The following is a 6,922-nucleotide window of genomic DNA, read 5'->3' as shown; positions in this document are numbered from 1 at the left end:
GCGATTGCCCGCTTTTAACACTTTTTTCACACCAATGTACAACTTGAAAAATGAAATCAATTGAAATGAAAATATAAAATACACTACTTTATTCCAGAAAATGACGTCTTTTTCTTGAAAATATTCAAACTTTCTTCTAAAAAAAAATACAACTTTTTTCAGGAAAATACACTACTTTTTTTTCTCAACTTCTGTATTCTTGGAAAGCTTACAACTTGAGACAATGTATACTTTTTCCCTCGAAAATATTCAACGTTTTTTCTCAGAAATATAAAAACAATTTATTGAACGTGAAGAACATTATCCTTGTAAGTTTATTGGCATTTTTTTGAAAATATTCAACCGTTTTTCTAAAAGAAATATAACATTTTCTTTCAAATATACAACACTCTTGAAAAGGTAATATCAAGGGTTTTTTTAAAGGTTTTATTCTCTTTCTTTGAGAAAATATGTAGGTTTATTTTTTTATGTATGTGACGTTTATTTCTCAAAAATATCCAACTTTTTTTTTTTTTAGAACAAATACGAATTGTTCTTGAAAAAATTAATAATATATTAATAATATATTAATAAATAATAAATATAGTAATAAAATATTAATAATTAATAATAACAGTCAACATTTTTTTCTTGGAAATATACAACTTTTTAAAATTGAAATATAACACTGGGTTTTTTTAAACATACGGTTTCATCTTCTTTCTTCTGAAAATTATATTATTATTATTATTTATTATTATTTTATATTTCACATATTTTCGTTACTTGAAAAAATATGTAAGTTTTTTTTTTAAACTTTATTAAATCAAAAATATAATACTGTTTATTTTTAACATACTACTTATTTTATTACTCCTGGAAAATCTAATACCATATATTTTTTAAATCTACTTTGTTCTCTTTCTTCAAGAAAATATCTCACTGTAAAAAAAAATAATAAAAATAATAAATATACAGTATATTTGTGTGCATTTTTTCTCAAAAATTTAAAACGTGTATGGCTTTTTCTTGAAAATATTTTACCTTTTTTCGAAAAAAAAAAAAAAATCAAACATCTATAAGTTTTGACTTTCTCATTAGTGTATGGCTTTTTTCTTAAAATATTCAGCCTCGTTTCTCTTTTTTTTTTTATTTTAAAAATGTTAAATTGACCAAACATATAGAGATATACTTTGTGCAAATAAAACCTTGTTTTGAAATGAGCATAGCGCCCACTGTGGTTGTGGAGGCCCCTTTATTTGTGCACGGACGTGATAGTGCAGCGCAGCGCAATAGGAGCCATCCCATGTGACGTAATGTCAAGGTAGCTTGACTCTTGTCTTGCCATTGGACTTTTTCATACTCTCGTCGCCTCCATGTGAGCCTGTGCACCGCCACGGTTGTGTTGTTAGTCCTCATCTGGGCTTTATGTGTAAAAGGATATCTCCTCAGAGTCAGGGGCCTTGCTGAGCTCCTGGCTGGCTGGCTGTGGGCCCGAGACGCTGAACACAGCTTAAGAGGGGAAATATATGAAAATATCATCAGCAGCAGCTTGATTTTTTGGCTCCTGTGATGCTTTACATAAATACTGCTCACACACACACACACACGCATGTGTGTGGAGGAGAGGGGAGGGGAGGAGAGATCAAGCACAGACACCCGCTGACCCCTCACTCCCCCACTGGATGTCCTCATTCCGCTATGATGCAGCTGGGAAACATCTACACGGCTTTCTCTGTCTGATGAATTTGCTCAAGCGCCGCACGTCTCGTTCTTTGGTCGTGCTTTGGGCTCTCCAGCTGAAGTGACGATGTGGCGTAAATCCCCCGTCAAAGGCGGTGGTTTGACTCTAACTATGTCGTACATGTCCACACACACAGGCTGGAATGTCGTGCTGTACGTGCAGAGCGCATGCCTCACAATTAAAACCTCAAAGAGGAGAAATGCTTCACATTTTTAACAGTTCAAGGAAGGGGCTGACGTAAAGCTGTCACTCTCGAGGCATGAATAGGATATTTAGGTTGAAATGGATGTTATGCATTTTTAATATGGCTACCAAGGATGGTTATTTTACTAAATTTCCTTGATTGACGATGAGGAAAAGTGATTAACGAAGAAAAAAGTGAATGTTTTGAACTGTTTGGGTTTCCCGTTAGACAGCCAACTGACAACAGTGCCTCTGCTGGTTGCAACCAAGTAGTGCACTCCATTACATTTTTAAATGGATTTATTAGTATTCAATTCAAAAAATAACAAGTGAAAAAGTAAGTTAACCACTGTTAATGACTTTTTAAAAATTAAATATGGCCTTTTTCTCAAAATTATAAAAACTTCATTCTCGTAATTTCATTACTTTTTTCTGTCGAATGTACAACTTTTTCTCTCAAAAATATAAATTACTCTTTTTTTACCCCCCCAAACATGCAACTTTTATTCTCAAAAATATACTTTATTCTCATAAGTTGCAGCTTTTTCTCCAAAAAAAAACAAAATTGGAAGATATGCTTTTTTTTTTTCAAAATGATTCACAAAAATTACACAAAATATACGGCTTTATTCACATACGGCTTTTTTTCGCTTGAAAGTTGTTTTCAAAATATTTAGGTATTGTTTTTAGGTTTGTATGTGAGGGGATGTTATACTTTGTATTTTTGGTATGAATACTACGGATTTTTCATGATTGACTGAAATGATCTTTTTGAATGAAAGAGTGTCTCTTTGAATGTTCTGAACTCTGGTTTCCATACCAGAGTTGTGTCGCCACAGTGTGGATGCACCGTCGCTGCATTTCCTGTCGCTAATGTCATGCTGGACTCATTGAGACTGATACAACAGCGCCTCTGCTGGTTGCAGCCAAGTAGTGCACTCCATTACACATAATTGGCATTTTTTTAAAATGATATACCATTTTATCCTAACAAGTGTAAAAATAAATTAATCACAGCTAACCTTTTAAAAAAAAAAAAAAAATCTCAAAAACGTGCAAGTTTTTTTCCTCAAATATATAAATGACTGTTTTTCCCCCCAAATATATTTTTATTCTCAAAATATACTTTATTCTCATAAGTTACACATTTTTCTGGAAAAAAAGTGTGTTTTTTTTTTCAAAGTGATTCACAAAAATTACAAAAAATATGCGGCTTTATTCCTGGACTAATTGAGACTAACACAACAGCGCTTCTGATGACTGCAGCCAAGTCGGACTTACACTTGCTTTTATTATTATTGTACACTTATTGTCAACTTATTTTTGCTTATAGTACAATTTTTTCTCCCCAATTTTACAGGTTTTGCGGTTCACCGTGATGATTTTGTCAAGCTCCAGCCCAATGATCAAAATTCAGTGTTTACTTGTTGCGTCATTTGAAAAAGACGCACATGAGTTGGTCCAAAGTGCAGTAGCTGTGTCACGTACGTGACGCATAGCAAAGACAGACACAAGCCACAGTGTGTACAGGCTGTTTATTATTAACTAGCAATCACTCCTTTTTTCAACACTTACACACACACACACACACACACACACACACAAACAAAAGTGTGGCTTACATTGCCTCACACCATTGGCCGCTTTTTGTATCGTCAATAATGTATTCATTGATTATTTCTCCCATAGTTCATGGAGGGAATCTTGCCAAATGTCCATCCTTAATTTATGGATTATATTTATACGTATTCAATTATATTTTTACACCTGATTGACAGTTGTTTAAAACCGAGGTGCGTCAACTCTTTATGCGAGGTGACACTCACAATTATTTATGCTTACGTATTTTTCTCCCCGTGCGTGCATGGATTTTCTCCGGGTGCTCTGGTTTCCTCCTACATTCCAGAAACGTAGGATGTTAGGTTAATTGGAGACTCTAAATTGTCCATAGGTATGAATGTGAGTGTGAATGGTTGTTTGTCTATATGTGCCCTGTGATTGGCTGGCGACCAGTCCAGGGTGTACCCCGCCTCTCGCCCAAAGTCAGCTGGGATAACTCCGTGACCCTAATTAGGATATATAGTATATATACTGTGTATATATAGTACAGTATATATATATATATACTGTATATATATACTGTATACATATACAGTATATAGATAGATAGATATACAGTGTATATATATATATTTAGATGTATATTTATGTGAGGGTTTTTTTTTAATATACTAATTTATTCAGGTAAAATATATGACTTTTTTCTCAAACATATTTGATTTTTTTTGGGGGGTGGGGGAGAAATATACAGTAGATTCTTCCGAAAAATCACGCACCCATATAATGCAACCAAAAAATGCTATTTCTAATGCTCTAATCTAGGAGTGTCCAAATTTTTTTTGAATTTTTATTTTTTATTTTATTTTATATAGTCATGGGAAATGTTTCCCTCTCTGTCGCGCGAGCTATTCAAGTCGAATTTCTGAACTGGCACCGACTTGACGCTTTACGTTATATGGAATTTCTTACGTAATACGATGCAAAGCTTTACATAAATTCTTTACGTTCAGTGGAATTTACGTAAAAGGAGGTTTACGTTATGCGAGGTACTACTGTATATTTGAAAACAAAGCCGTATGTTATTTTGAGTTATTATTTCAGCTTTTTCTCTTTACATTGTGCACTTTTGCCTTATTTTCCCATTTTTTTCTGTTCAACTGTATTTTTACAATATGTCGAGGGGCTAATAAAATGACCCCCCGGGCCGCACTTTGGACAGCCCTGCTCTAGTCCCTATAACCTGCCTCTCACAGTCATGAAACACGTTTGAAGTCGTCAGGTACTGCCATCAAGTTACCACAAAGCAAACTAATGATTTGCCACTTAAAGCAGAGAAAAGGATGCCGAACTGCAAAAAGGCAGAGATTTACTGTCACTTTTTTTTCAGAATATACAACTTCATTCTAGAAACTGTGCAATTTGAAAATAAAATAAAATTTTAAAAATTGTTTCCTTTTTTTAAATTTTTTTCTTTTATTATATCTTAAAAATGCATTTTTTTCAAATTTTTTTTTCAGGAATATGACTTTTTTTAGAGAAAATATTTACCTTTTTTCTAGAAAAAAAAAATCTCAATTTTTTGTACTTGAAGCCTTCTTAGCTGTTGTTTATGACTTTATTCTTATGGTGTAAATATTGTTAAATATAACAAGGACGTTAAAACATTACTTAAAACTAAATATTCTACAATGGCCAATGTTTATTATTTTTAATGTTAAAAACGTATTAAAATATATCGCTGAGCTTTGTGGAGGCTGGAAGTAAGATGTCTTCTTGTTGATGACCAAATGTTGCTACAAAAGAGATCTTGTTTGGCTCCTTGAGTCTGTTCACGGGGCTCCGGTTTGGTTTTCCAGTCTTTGCGAGGCTAACTGTGTTTGCTCTACTTGATGGCCTCTCTGTGTTTGCTTTCTCCTTCACTGGAGCGACCACCTCTCTCAGCCCGTGCAGCTCTCAAGTGCTGGCACATTCGGGTTCATCAGCCCACCCGGAATTTGTCAGGAGGGAGATAAAGACCTCAGATGGTTCAGTGCGGGGATGACATGCTTCTTTTAGCAAAGTGCAGAGGGGTGATCAAGCATAAAGTCTTCAGATTAGATGTTTTGGTAGATCCCATCTCAAGTTAGTCATGTTTTTCCATGAAACAAAGACAGATGAATCGTGGGCAAGTCTTCTACTGGTCCAAAGTGCTTGTTGATTTCATTATTTTCAGTGACGGATGATGGAAAATTTGTGTTTGCACGACTGAATGCAAGTTTTGCAGATGATTCGTTCATGCAAAATGACATTTCTGATTTCTTTTGATGCACCAAATGGTGCTGTTTTTCCATACCTCACAATATTTTATCGGCAATTTTGAGTAGAGACGGAATTACGTCAATGTTTTTTAAAATAATAGTACATATTAATAATGTTATTGGTATTATACAATCAATCAATCAATCAATCAAAGTTTATTTATATAGCGCTTTACAATAGCCCGCGGGCTCCCTAAGTGCATTACAATAAGCCGATACATAAGAACACAGCATAAAACATGAACACAAAGTAAACACAAAATAAAAACTCTATAAGAAAATGCTTCAGTGCTGCAGAGTGCTAAAAGCCTTTAAAAGTACATCAAATGGGAGTCAACAAGAACTAAAAATGCATAAAATACAAGACCGCCCTAGTCGGTGTTGAACGTCTGTCTAAATAAATGAGTTTTCAATTTCGATTTAAAAAGGCCGACTTCAGTAGTGGTGCGAATATCAGTGGGCAGTTTGTTCCACAGTCTGGGAGCAGCGACGGAGAAACAGCGTTCGCCCCACTGTTTGTATTTTGCCCGTGGGACTTCTAACAGAAGCTGTCCCGAGGAACGCAGGGCCCTGCCGTGATTGCGGATAGTTAAAAGCTCCGACAGGTACGACGGAGCAAGGCCGTTAATGGCATTAAAAACAAATATTAAAATTTTAAAATCGATTCTAAAATGAACGGGAAGCCAGTGGAGTGATGACAGCATCGGGGTGATGTGCTCACGTCTGGGCGTGTTTGTTAAAAACTGGGCAGCAGCGTTGTGGACCAGCTGCAGACGCGATATTAAGGTCTGGCTCAGGCCAAGGTAAAGTGCGTTGCAGTAGTCCAGTCTTGTGCTGATGAAAGCATGGATCGCTCGTCCTAATGACAGAGCTAATCTGTTTGTCGAATTTGAGTCCACTATTGAATATGACCCCAACATTTTTGACATCAGGTTTAAAAAAGGGGGCCAGAGAGCCGAAGTTCGCCTCAACAGTGTGCAATGTTGGTGACATACCAAATAAAATACACTCTGTTTTGCTGTCATTTAAATGTAAAAAGTTCCGATCCAGCCACTGCTTTACATCGGTAGTACAATCGAGCAGTCTCGTGGGAGCAGTATTGTCAGTGGGTCTAATAGGCAGATATATCTGCAGGTCATCAGCATAGAGATGAAAAGAC

The sequence above is a fragment of the Dunckerocampus dactyliophorus genome, chromosome 12, assembly GCF_027744805.1.
Source record: "Dunckerocampus dactyliophorus isolate RoL2022-P2 chromosome 12, RoL_Ddac_1.1, whole genome shotgun sequence".
Lineage (NCBI taxonomy): Eukaryota > Metazoa > Chordata > Actinopteri > Syngnathiformes > Syngnathidae > Dunckerocampus > Dunckerocampus dactyliophorus.
Note: the sequence above shows the minus strand (reverse complement) of the source record.